This window comes from Triticum dicoccoides, chromosome 3B (genome assembly GCF_002162155.2).
Source record: "Triticum dicoccoides isolate Atlit2015 ecotype Zavitan chromosome 3B, WEW_v2.0, whole genome shotgun sequence".
In the NCBI taxonomy this organism is placed as follows: Eukaryota; Viridiplantae; Streptophyta; class Magnoliopsida; order Poales; family Poaceae; genus Triticum; species Triticum dicoccoides.
Window position 1 is genome coordinate 812,666,163 of NC_041385.1, and position 11,678 is coordinate 812,677,840.

The 11,678-nt window shown below is 43.1% G+C and overlaps 1 pseudogene; it reads right to left on the reverse strand.

Moving 5' to 3' along the window:
* Positions 1–461: 461 nt before the first annotated feature.
* The window catches only part of LOC119280135, a 27,812-nt pseudogene continuing 16,595 nt past the window's right edge, over positions 462–11,678 (reverse strand).

The following is an 11,678-nucleotide window of genomic DNA, read 5'->3' on the forward strand; positions in this document are numbered from 1 at the left end:
TAATTTCTAACACCAGCACTGTGCAACTTTAAAACATGGGAAGTTATTTCTACCAACATGCATGCGCTAGTCGACAGTAGTTGTTGGCAATAGCAGACACATGCAAGACATAATAATGGTTACTTGGTAACAATTATGAATCAAATATATTGTCTACATCAAAATCGTTATTTTATCTAGTGATGCCACAGTGAAGGCGATATTGAGTAGAAAATCCCTTTTTTTGTTATTGCAAAAAATACTTTAGTAGTAGAAGGTGTTGTAGACCTGAATTTCAAACTTGATCACAGCAGGTAGCCTCCTATTAACATCACCAATATTCATGATGGTAGAGTCATAAAAAAAGTTGTGGTTGGCATCTAACAAAATATCACTGACTTGAGGAAACCCAGGGCACCACCTTTATTTCATGTTGTAGGCCACATTCTTCTTCTAACGGACATTTAATTCCTTAAGTGCCTTTAGAAACTCAATCGATATCGCGTGAGGTTGAGCTTGAGACTGCTGGATAAGTGATGCATTAGCTCAACAGCTGAATGTGTGAAACAAAGCAGAGTAAAGTGGACAGTTTGCAAGACCTGGAGCATAAGAGCCCATTTTCTTTCAACGCGGTAATATGGCCGCAAGCCACTGCCTTGAGAATCATTACTTCCTGGAAGATCATTCCTGGTACTTGCTCTTGCTGATTCCGATAGAGTAAACTGATTAAAACTCATATCCTAGAGAACCATCCATTCATAAAGTTACTAGTGCTCAAATCTTAAGTGCATTAAATAGGTCACAGATGATGCAAATGTGGACTAACCATCTATTGTTGATAGTCTGCCCCCAAATATCCTCTAGTAGCCCGGAACCGACTGTCCAAGAGCAAGTAATATGCAACAGTTTCCTGGAAACATATAGTATAAAGTCATTTGTGAAAACTGAAAGGAATGAACCACTGATTATTTTGAATATACCTCATTTTTCAGCCTATTGCACAACGATTCACACACATGATCTTTATCATATCCCAGATTGGCAACATCTTGAAGTGTATCTTGGTCAATCTTCTGAAATGAACATCTAGCAAATCAACATATCATTGCCATAGAAACGGCATCTGAATGCTCGATAATAAACGCTTTTTTTGATAAATAAAGAGCAGCATTGCATGGAGACTTGACTTGATACCTTTCTGAAACCAGGGGCACAACTATGGCCATTGATTTCTATTATATTTTCTTTGCAAATATTACATTTATATTATACCCATAAGGGAGAGCATTTCACGACAAAAGTATTGTTCTTAATTTTCTTATCACCCATCCAAAATGCTGATAAAGGCTGAAAAGTCTTACTGTGCAGATATGATAGTCGCTTGAAATGTGCAATAGATGGGGTACCATTTTGGCTTGCTGTGCTGTGTTTGGTGGTGCCAGGTAGCTAGGAAGGTGATTCTGAAACCATGGGTGGTCTCGAATTTCACATATTGTGATTCTCTTCATGGGATCAACAATAAACATTTTTGGGTTCAAATCCATTGCAAGATCAGATAAATCATTTGGAAGTATATAGAAACCTCCCTGGAACACCAAATAAGGGGGAGTAAAATCTCTTGAAAAAAATGAATTCTAAAGTCCAACTAATCTACAAGAATTTGTTGATTTCCAGAAAAAAAGGTAAACACTTGTCAGATCCAACTTAATCTACAAATGTTCTATCACACCTTTATCTTATTGAACAGTTTGGGAATGTTGTCACCATCGAATGGAACATCACTACAAATAAGAGCATAAAATATCACCCCACAACTCCAAACATCAACCTCAGGTCCAGCGTACAATTCACCTGAGATAACCTATGCAGAAACACTCATTAAAGCTATTAACCCAGACGATGCGTGAGAAGAAGCATGAGGATTGAATGAGGAACATTTACAGGTATTGGGTGGAGATTTCAAGTACCATAAAGAATGCGAGGAAATTAGTGGAATGTTCAACATATTTCTCCCTCAAACCCACATACTCAAAGATCTGGATCATGCGTTCAAAAGATTTGCAGCACATTGCAGATAACCTGGCAGATTTATTTATTAACTATAAAGGTGTCACACAATGCTCCACTCCTGCAAAAGTACGCCTGAAAGAGTGAAGGTACCAACAAAATCACTCTACTCGACATTCAAAGCAACATGGGGAGAAGTATGACAAGAATACATCATGATTTGGCTTCTCGCAAGCGAGGATATCAAGACCCTGAATCAGTAAATGGATGTCAACTTCATGTTGACTGAGACCTAATGGGATGTATAAACCCAATTGATGGGTAACCTCCACAAACCCAGGTCATAGTGCACACAATGACTCGGACATCGGAATACCTAACTCAATTGATTGGAAAATCGCGACCAGTCATCATGTGAACGATATTTCAATCAGCGATATGTTGATATAAAAATTTAGGAGAAACATATAACCAAAAGTCTACAATCGTCGACATACATTTCTTAATTAGATTGCAGAAAACATTCTAATGATTCATATCCAAATACCAAGGCCATGGCAAAGTGTGAACAACACTCGGACTAAACTCAAGCAAAGTGTGAACAACACCTGCTAGATGATTCGATGAGCCTCATATTCCTGTAACTACCGTTTCTTAACAATGTAGCCCAATACCTCCATTCTTGCAATATTCCATCACAACATATATATCCCTAGGTGTCTAAACCTAAACCCAGATGATAGGAGCGTGAATGAAGTCAATGGACAAACTCAATATCTTGATTTATCTATTTGCTGGAAAAAAGATATGAGAAAAAATAGAAGTAAAGTGTTAGATATTGAGATTGAAGAAATTGGAGATGCAAATTCTACTAACTCGCAGCAACAACAGAAGGTGAACTTTCTTCTTAACCAAAGCCGAATGTATTCTAACCTAATATACATTATCTTGACTAATTGATTAAGCGGGAATCAGGAACACACCAACAACTATGGCCAGCACTCTGAAAACAGACAACTCGAAATCGTGAACAAGCAAGTTAAATGTATCCTACACTATTGTACAAGGAGAAGGAGGCATACCTTTCTCTTCCATTTCCATAGCTTTCATTTTACTATGGTTCAGAATCTTTATAACAACTTTGTGTCCTGTAAGCTTATGCTCTACAATCATCACTTTTCCAAATGTGCCCCCACCTAATGTTTTTCCCAGATTGTAGCTCTTCAATGCTTCAGAACATCCACCTCCTCTGGTGTTCCCATCCGTTTTCACTATGCCAAAACAAGAGAAACAATATATGTGATTCCGTAAATAGTTTTATTGTTCAGACACAAGTTAATCGAAACTGGCGAAATATGAGTTACGCTGAATATACTGATAATGAATAACCTGAAATACTTACAACATATCACTTCATGGAGACCGGCCTAGAGTTTGAAATTAGTGGCCTGGTCATAAATGACCACTATGGGACATGACTGGCCATGGAAAGTGTGGTTCAATTAAAGGTCAACGAAATGGGTGAAGTTTCATTCTCAAATAGGGAGAGGCAAAGCATATTCGCTCGCTAAAGTATGGTTCAGTGAGATGATCGGTAACCAAAAAGTAATATCTTGTACGGATCAAATAGGATCATAATATATTACCGTAAAAATGCTTGCATGCGCAGCATGAATGCTTATAATCATTTCCTGATATGCAATGTATCATGTCTAACAAGGGTGGTTGGGATAACAACCACTAATAATGCTCCCCGTACTTTGGATGCCCAACCATGGTGCGAAGACAGATATGACACATACCAGAATCCTAGCTAGCGGGTTAACACGCAAAATATTTGTAAAAAGGTTCACTTATTAATACCATGACTGGGCATATATATATGTGTGTGTGGTAAACATGGAAGAGACATATAAGCATGTAGTCGTACAACAATGAATGAACTAACACATGAATCTGCTACTAGTACTACTCAATAGCTATTCACACAAGAATTACACGTATGGCGGTATCATCATCAGAATCAGAATCCCTCGATCGCTCCGTAGCATCTTTTGATGAAAAGGGATTCCCCCCCTTTGTATTACAAAGAAACCAACACCGATCACATAGCAATTGCTGGTGCGAGTAGCACAATAGGCCCAAAAGAAAAGAGAAAGAACAAAGAAGAAGAAACAAATGACATCAATGGAAATTTGACAAAGCACATAAGACCTACCACCGCTGCGCCCTTCGGAATCGACCCACCACATACCAAGGCTCCGATCCGCCGCGTACCAAGCAGCACTTCCAAGAAGGTATGCAACGCCAACGATGCTGTTACATGGACATGTCCTAGGGTTTCCCCAGCACGTGGGAGGGTGTGGGGGATGGGTACCTCCGACACCCTCCAGGAAGGGATGGCGGCACCCGCAGGGTCACCCATCGGAGCCAGAAGAGCTAGCACGAGATTTCTCCCACACTCCAGACCCCACTGCCCAACCAGGCCAGAACCAACCAGCCACCTCGCTTGCTAAGTGCGCACGTGTGACGTGTTGTCCGCTCGCTCACATTAAGAAAAGATATATCAACATGTTATTAGGAATGAACATAAGTCAGGTTGCATGGACAAGGAACTAGAGCCAAAAAAGTATACCGAGGTCAAGTCCCTTCCATGTGTCCCAAACACAAGTTGCGTATATCGGTGTTACATTGACATGTCAACTTTAAAAACATCGTAGTGTACACACTATAGGAGTTTGTGGTGGAAAGTGAGGAAGGATCCAAAGAGTTGCATCAGAAGGACAAAAAGGAGGAAGAAAGTAATTGCTAGTTATATTGCATAGATATAGTTGCTATTTTATATCTGGAGATTTGGAAATTTTATTGATCTATTATCTAAATGATGTGGTTGGTAGTTGGAGAAGGCAATAAACTATTACTATATCTGTTCTCCTTATATTTTTCCATCTAAACAATAAAGCTGTTTGAGGAAAGTATTGTTTTATGAAAAGTGTTGTTCCCATTAACTTTAGTAACTTTAGAATGTCCACCTCCTCTGGTGTTCCCGTCCATTTTCACTATGCCCAAACAAGAGATACAATATATGTGATTCAGTAAACAGTTTTATAGTTCAGCCACAAGTTGATCGAAACTGGCGAAACACGACTTGCGTTGAGTATACTGTTCATGAGTGACATGAAATATTTACAGCATGTCACTTCTTAGAGACCGGTATTGAGTGTAAAATGAGTGGGCTGGCCATAAATGACTGGCTAGGGCAAGAGTGGTTCAATTAAAGGTCAATGAAATGGGTGAAGTTTGCTTCTCAACTAGGGAGAGGCAAAGTATATTCCGTCGCTGAAGTATGGTTCAGTGGGTAACCAACAACTACTATCTTGTACGGATCGAGTAGGATCATGATATATAACCATAATCATACTTGCACACGCAACACGAATGACTATATTCATTTCCCCATATGCAATGTATCATGTCTGGTAAGGATGGTCGAGATAACAACCACTAACAATGCTCCTCGTAATTTGGATGCCCGGCTTTGGTACGAAGACACAAAGGAGACATACTAGCCAGGGCTAAATTGGTCCCGCAAAGAATCCTAGCCAGGGCTAAATCAGGCCGGCAAAGCCCCGTCGGCCACGCTGCAGCAGGGCAGCACCAGCGCCGCCATCATCCACCCACCGATCGCCGCTCCCCACTGTCGGCCCAATCAAACCCAGATGGGCTTGAAGGGCCCACATCTGAGCCAAACAGGCGTCGCTAGATCACGCCGCCACATCACCCTACCGCCAACGGCGGCACTGCGCCCCAGTTAGATCGCCCACCACAACGCCAAAGAGCCCCGTCGCCGCCTAGGAGCACCCCACGGTGTCGCACAGCCCCGCACCAGCGTGACTTGGGAGGGGAATGGCCAGTGGCCATCCGGGCCAGGCCCGGTGCTGGATGCCAGCCACAGAGGCTAGGAGGGAGGGGAGGGGGAGGGCGCGACAAGGAGGCGTCGGGGGCGCGGCCGGTTGCAGGGGAGGGGACGCGGTCACGACTGAGATTCAAGATAGTCTTGTAGGATGTTTTCTACCATATATAGAGTAAATTTGGAGAAAGTGAGATCGATCAGCCGACCTATCAATTAATAATAAACCAACTAGTTAATTGATCAGTCAGTAATGAAGACTTTCAACTGGGAGCATGATGAGGTGAATGTTGTTCCAGGCGGACCTGCGGGAAAGATCCCCATTGGAGGGAAGAAGCAAGGAGGGCTCCTAAACCCCACAACCATAAGCAGAGCAGCACACAAACTGGACTAATAATTTCCCCACTCGATCAAAAAGTAAGAGCAAGCAACGATGACGCAGAATCACTATACTCCGGCGAGAATTGCAGCAAAGATGAGCTGGGCGATGATATATCTCCAACATATCTATAATTTTCGGTTGTTTCATGTTGTTATATTATCATTCTTGGATGTTTTACAATCATTTTATTGCAACTTTATATCATTTTTAGGAGTAACCTATTGAGATAGTGCCCAGTGTCAGTTGCTAGTTTTTGCTTGTTTTTTACGTCGCAGAAAATCATTACCAAACGGATTTCAAACACGACGAAACTTTTTGGAGAATTTTTTTGGACAGAAGGAACAACTTGGGCCAAAGAAATACCAGAGAGGTGCCCCAAGGGGGGCAAAACCCACCTGTGTGAGCCTGTGAGCCTAGGTGCACCCTGGTGGGTTGTGCCCTCCTCGGTGGCCTCCCGCAACACCTCTTTGCCCGATAAATACCCAAATATTCCAAAAACCCTAGGGAGTCGATGAAACACAATTACAGCCGCCGCAAGTTCTAGAACCACGAGATCCAATCTAGACACCATCACGGAGGGGTTCATCATCCTCATTGGTGCCTATCCAATGATGCGTGAGTAGTTCATTGTAGACCTACGGGTCTGTAGGTAGTATCTAGATGGCTTCCTCTCTCTCTCTTTTGATTCTCAACACAATAGTTTCTTGGAGATCTATTTGATGTAACTCTTTTTCTGGTGTTTTTGTTGCGATCCGATGAACTTTGAGTTTATGATCAGATCTATTTTATCCATGAAAGTTATTTGAGTTTTGATCTCTTATATGCATGATTATTTATAGCCTCGTATTTCTTCTTCGAATCTTTGGTTTAGTTAGGCCGACTAGATTGATTTTTCTTGCCATGGGAAGAGGTGCTTTGTGATGGGTTCAGTCATGCGTTGTTCTTTTTGAGTGATAGAAGGGCCAGCAAGACATGTATTGATCATTGCCATTAAGGCTAACAAGATTGGGTCTATTCCTACATGAATAGATCTTGTCTACATCATGTCATCATTCTTATTGCATTACTCCGTTTCTCCACGAACTTAATTTACTAGATGCATGTTGGATAGCGATCGGTTTGTGAAGTAATAGTAGCAGATGCAGGCAGGAGACGGTCTACTAATCTTGGACGTGATGCCTATATATTGATCATTTCCTAGACATCATCATCATTATTTGAGGTTCTATCAGTTTGCCAACAGTAACTTGTTTACCACCGTGTGTTATTTCTTGAGAGAAGCCACTAGTGAAATCTACGGCCCCCGGGTCTATTCTTTCTCAGTTTTGCTTTCCGATCTATTATTTACCTTTGAGATCTATTTTTATTTGCTTTTATTTTCAGATCTATTATTCCAAAAACCCAAAAAAATTGTGCTGCAGATTTTATTTGCATCTTTTATTTGAGATCAATTTATCCAATCTATCACAATTTTATCTCGTCAACTTTACAATGTCCTACGCCGTTACCCGTAAGAGGGATTGACAACCCTTCATAAGTGTAGGGTTGCAAGTATTTGTTCTTTGTGTGCAGGTACCGTTTACATAGTGTTGCTTGGTTCTCCTACAGGATTGATACATTGGTTTCATATCTGAGGGAAATACCTATCGTAGCTGTGCTGCATCATCCTTTCCTCTTTGGGGAAATACTGATGTAGTTCAAGCGACATCAGGCAATTTCCCTAATTACCTGGAGTCCTGGCCAAATCTCGTGGAGAGGTAGGCGACGAGACCGCCGACCCAGTGGAGCGGAGGTGGCCTCAAATTGAGAGAGCTTTTGGGGTCGATCGGCTGGTCGTTCTCCCTCCGACGGAGGCTTTAGGCATTATTAGGCGATAGAGAGCTGCTTATGCGGGGGAGGCATAACCGGGAAAAGGGAAAGGTGAGCGTCAACATCAGCATCCCGCTTGCCTAAGTGCGCACATGTGACGTGCCAGCCGCTTGCTCACATTAAGAAAAGATAGTTTGGCATGTTATCAGGAATGAACATGAGTCATGTTGCATGTACAAGGAACTAGAGCCAAAAATGTATACCAAGGTAAAGTCCCTTCCATGTGTCCCAAACACAAGTTGCATATATCGTTGTCGCATTGAGATGTCAACTTTAACAACGTGTGGTGTACACACTATAGAATTTTGTGGTGGAAAGTGAGGAAAGTTTCAAAGAGTGGCATCACAAGGACAAAAAGGAGGAAGAAAGTAATTGCTAGTTATATTGCATAGATATAGTTGCTATTTTATATGTGGAGATTTGGAAATTTTATTGATCTATTGTCTAAATGATGTGGTTGGTAGTTTGAGAAGGTAATAAACTATTACTCTGTTCTTGTTATATTTTATCATTTACACGACAAAGCTAGTTGAGTAAAGTATTGTTTTATGAAGTGTTTTTCCCATTAACTTCAGTAACTTCGGAATGTCCCCCTCATCTGGTGTTCCCATCCATTTGACTATGCAAAAACAAGAGAAACAATATGTGTGATTCAATAAACAATTTTATAGTTCAGACACAAGTTGATCGAAACTGACAAAACAAGAGTTACGCTGAATATACTGATCATGAATAACATGAAATATTTACAGCATGTCACTTCTTAGAGACCGGCGTTGAGTGTGAAATGAAGGGGTTGGCCATAAATAACTGGCCAGGGCTTGTGTAGTTCAATTAAAGGTCAACAAAATGGGCGAGTTCCCTTCTCAACCAGGCAGAGATAAAGCATTTTCGATTGCTGAGGTATGGTTTGGTGGCTAACCAACATGTACTATCTTGTATGGATCGAGTAAGATCATAATTTATTACCATAAAAATGTTTACACGCGCAGCTGGAGCGACTATAGTCCTTTCCTCATATGCAATGTATCAGGTCTGGCAAGGATGGTTGAGATAACAACCACTAATAATGCTCCCTCGTACTTTGGATGCCCGGCCTTGGTGCGAAGACACAGATGACACATACTAGCCAGGGCTAAATCGGGCCCTCAAAGAATCCTTGCCAGCGCTAAATTGGGCCCGCAAAGCCCCGTCGGCCATGCTACAGCAGGGCAGCACCAGCGCCGCCATCATCCACCCGCCGATCACCGCTCCCCCGCCTTCCGAAAGTCACGTCGATGTCCCTCCCCGCCGTCGGCCAACTCAGACCCATATGGGCCCCAAAGGGCACATATCTGTGCCGAGCTTGCGCTGCCAGATTGCGCCGCGGCATCACCACACCAGCAACGGCAGCGCCGCCCCCTAGTAGATCGCCCGCCACAACGCCGAAGATCCCCGCCGCCACATCGGAGCACCCCACGGCGCCGCACCGCCCAGCGCCAGAGCGACCGAAGAAGTGAATGTACAGCCAACGCCTGGGCCAGGGTTGGTGCCGGACGCCAGCAGCGATTGAAAGGAGGGATGGACGGGGGAGGGCTCGAGGAGGATGCATTGGGGGCATGGTCGGTTTCCCGCAGGAGGGGGGGTACGCGGTCGCGACTGAGATTCAAGACAGTTCTGTAGGATGTTTTCTACCATATAGAGTAAATTTGGAGAAAGTGAGATTGATTGGCCGGCCTATCAATCAATAACAATCCAACTAGTTAATCGACTAGTCACTAATCAAGACATTCAACTCGAAGCATGATGAGTTAATGTTGGTCCTAGCGGATCTACGGCAAAGATCCCCATTGGAGGGAAGAAGCAAGCAGGGCACCTAAATCCCAAAAACCATGAGCAGAGAAGCACACAAACTGGACTAATAAATTCCCCGCTCAAACACAAAATTAAGAGCACGCACTCTCTACCAGGGCAAGAAAGCAACGAAGACGCAGAATCACTAAACTCCAGCAAGAATTGCAGCAAGATGAGCTGGATGGTTGCCTTAATTACCTGGAGCCATAGACAAATCCTGTGGACAAAGGGAGGCGACGAGAGCGCCGGCCAAGTGGAGTGGAGGCGGCCTAAAATTTAGAGAGCTTTTGGGGTCCATCGGCTAGTCATTCGCCCTCCTACAGGGGCTTTAGGTTTTATTAGGCGATAGAGAGTTGCTTAGGCGGGGGAGGCGTAACCTGGGAAAGGGAAAGGTGAGCATCAGCATCACGATCGCACTTTCCTAGGTGCACACATGTGACGTGCCGGCCGCTCGCTCACATTAAAAAAGATATATTGGCATGTTATCTGGAATGAACATCAGTCATGTTGCATGTACAAGGAACTAGAGCCAAAAAAGTATACCGAGGTCAAGTCCTTTCCATGTGTCCCAAACACAAGTTGCATATTTTGGTGTCGCATTGACATGTCAATTTTAAGAATAGGTAGTGTGCACCCTATAGGATTTGGTGGTGGAAAGTGAGGAAGGTCTCAAAGAGTTGCATCACAAGGACAAAAAGGAGGAACAAAGTAATTGCTAGTCATATTGCGTAGATATATTTGCTATTTTACATGTGGAGATTTAGAAATTCTATTGATCTGTTGTCTTAATTATGTGGTTGGTAGTTGGCGAAGGTAATAAACTATTATTATATCTCTTCTCGTTATATTTTTTCATTTACGCGATAGAGCTAGTTGAGGAAAGTGTTGTTTTATCAAAAGTGTTTTTCCCATTAACTTCAGTAACTTCATAATTTCAACCTCCTCTGGTGTTCCCATCCATTTGCAGTGTGTCAGAACAAGAGAAACAATATATATGAGTCAGTAAACAGTTTTGTAGTTCAGACACAAGTTGATCAAAACTGGCAAAACTCGAGTTACGCTTAATATACTGATCATGAATAACATGAAATATTTATAGCATGTCACTCATTAGAGACCGGCGTTGAGTGTGAAATGAGTGGGCTGTCCATAAATGACTGGCCAGGGCAAGTGTGGTTCAATTAAAGGTCAATGAAATGGGTGAATAGGGAGAGGCAAAGCATATTCGATCGCTGAAGTATGGTTCAGTGGGCAACCAACAAGTACTATCTTGTACGGATCGAGTAGGATCATAATATATTACCATAAAAATGCTTGCACGCGCAACACGAATGACTATAGTCCTTTCCTCATGTGCAATGTATCAGGTTTGGCAAGGATGGATGAGATAACAACCACAGATACTGCTCCCTCATACTTTGGATGGATGACACATACTTGCCAGGGATAATCTGGGCCCGCAAAGAATCCTAGCTAGGGATAAATAGGGCCCGCAAAGCCCCCTAGGCCACGCTGCAGCAGGGAAGCAACAGGGCCGCCAGCATCCGCCCGCCGATCGCCGCTCCCGATAGCCACTTTGATGTCGCTCCCTGCCGTCGGCCGACTCAGACCCATATGGGCCCCGAAGGGCACATATCTGGGCCGAGCGGGCGCCACCAGATAGCGTCGCCGCATCACCACACCACCAACGGCAGAGCT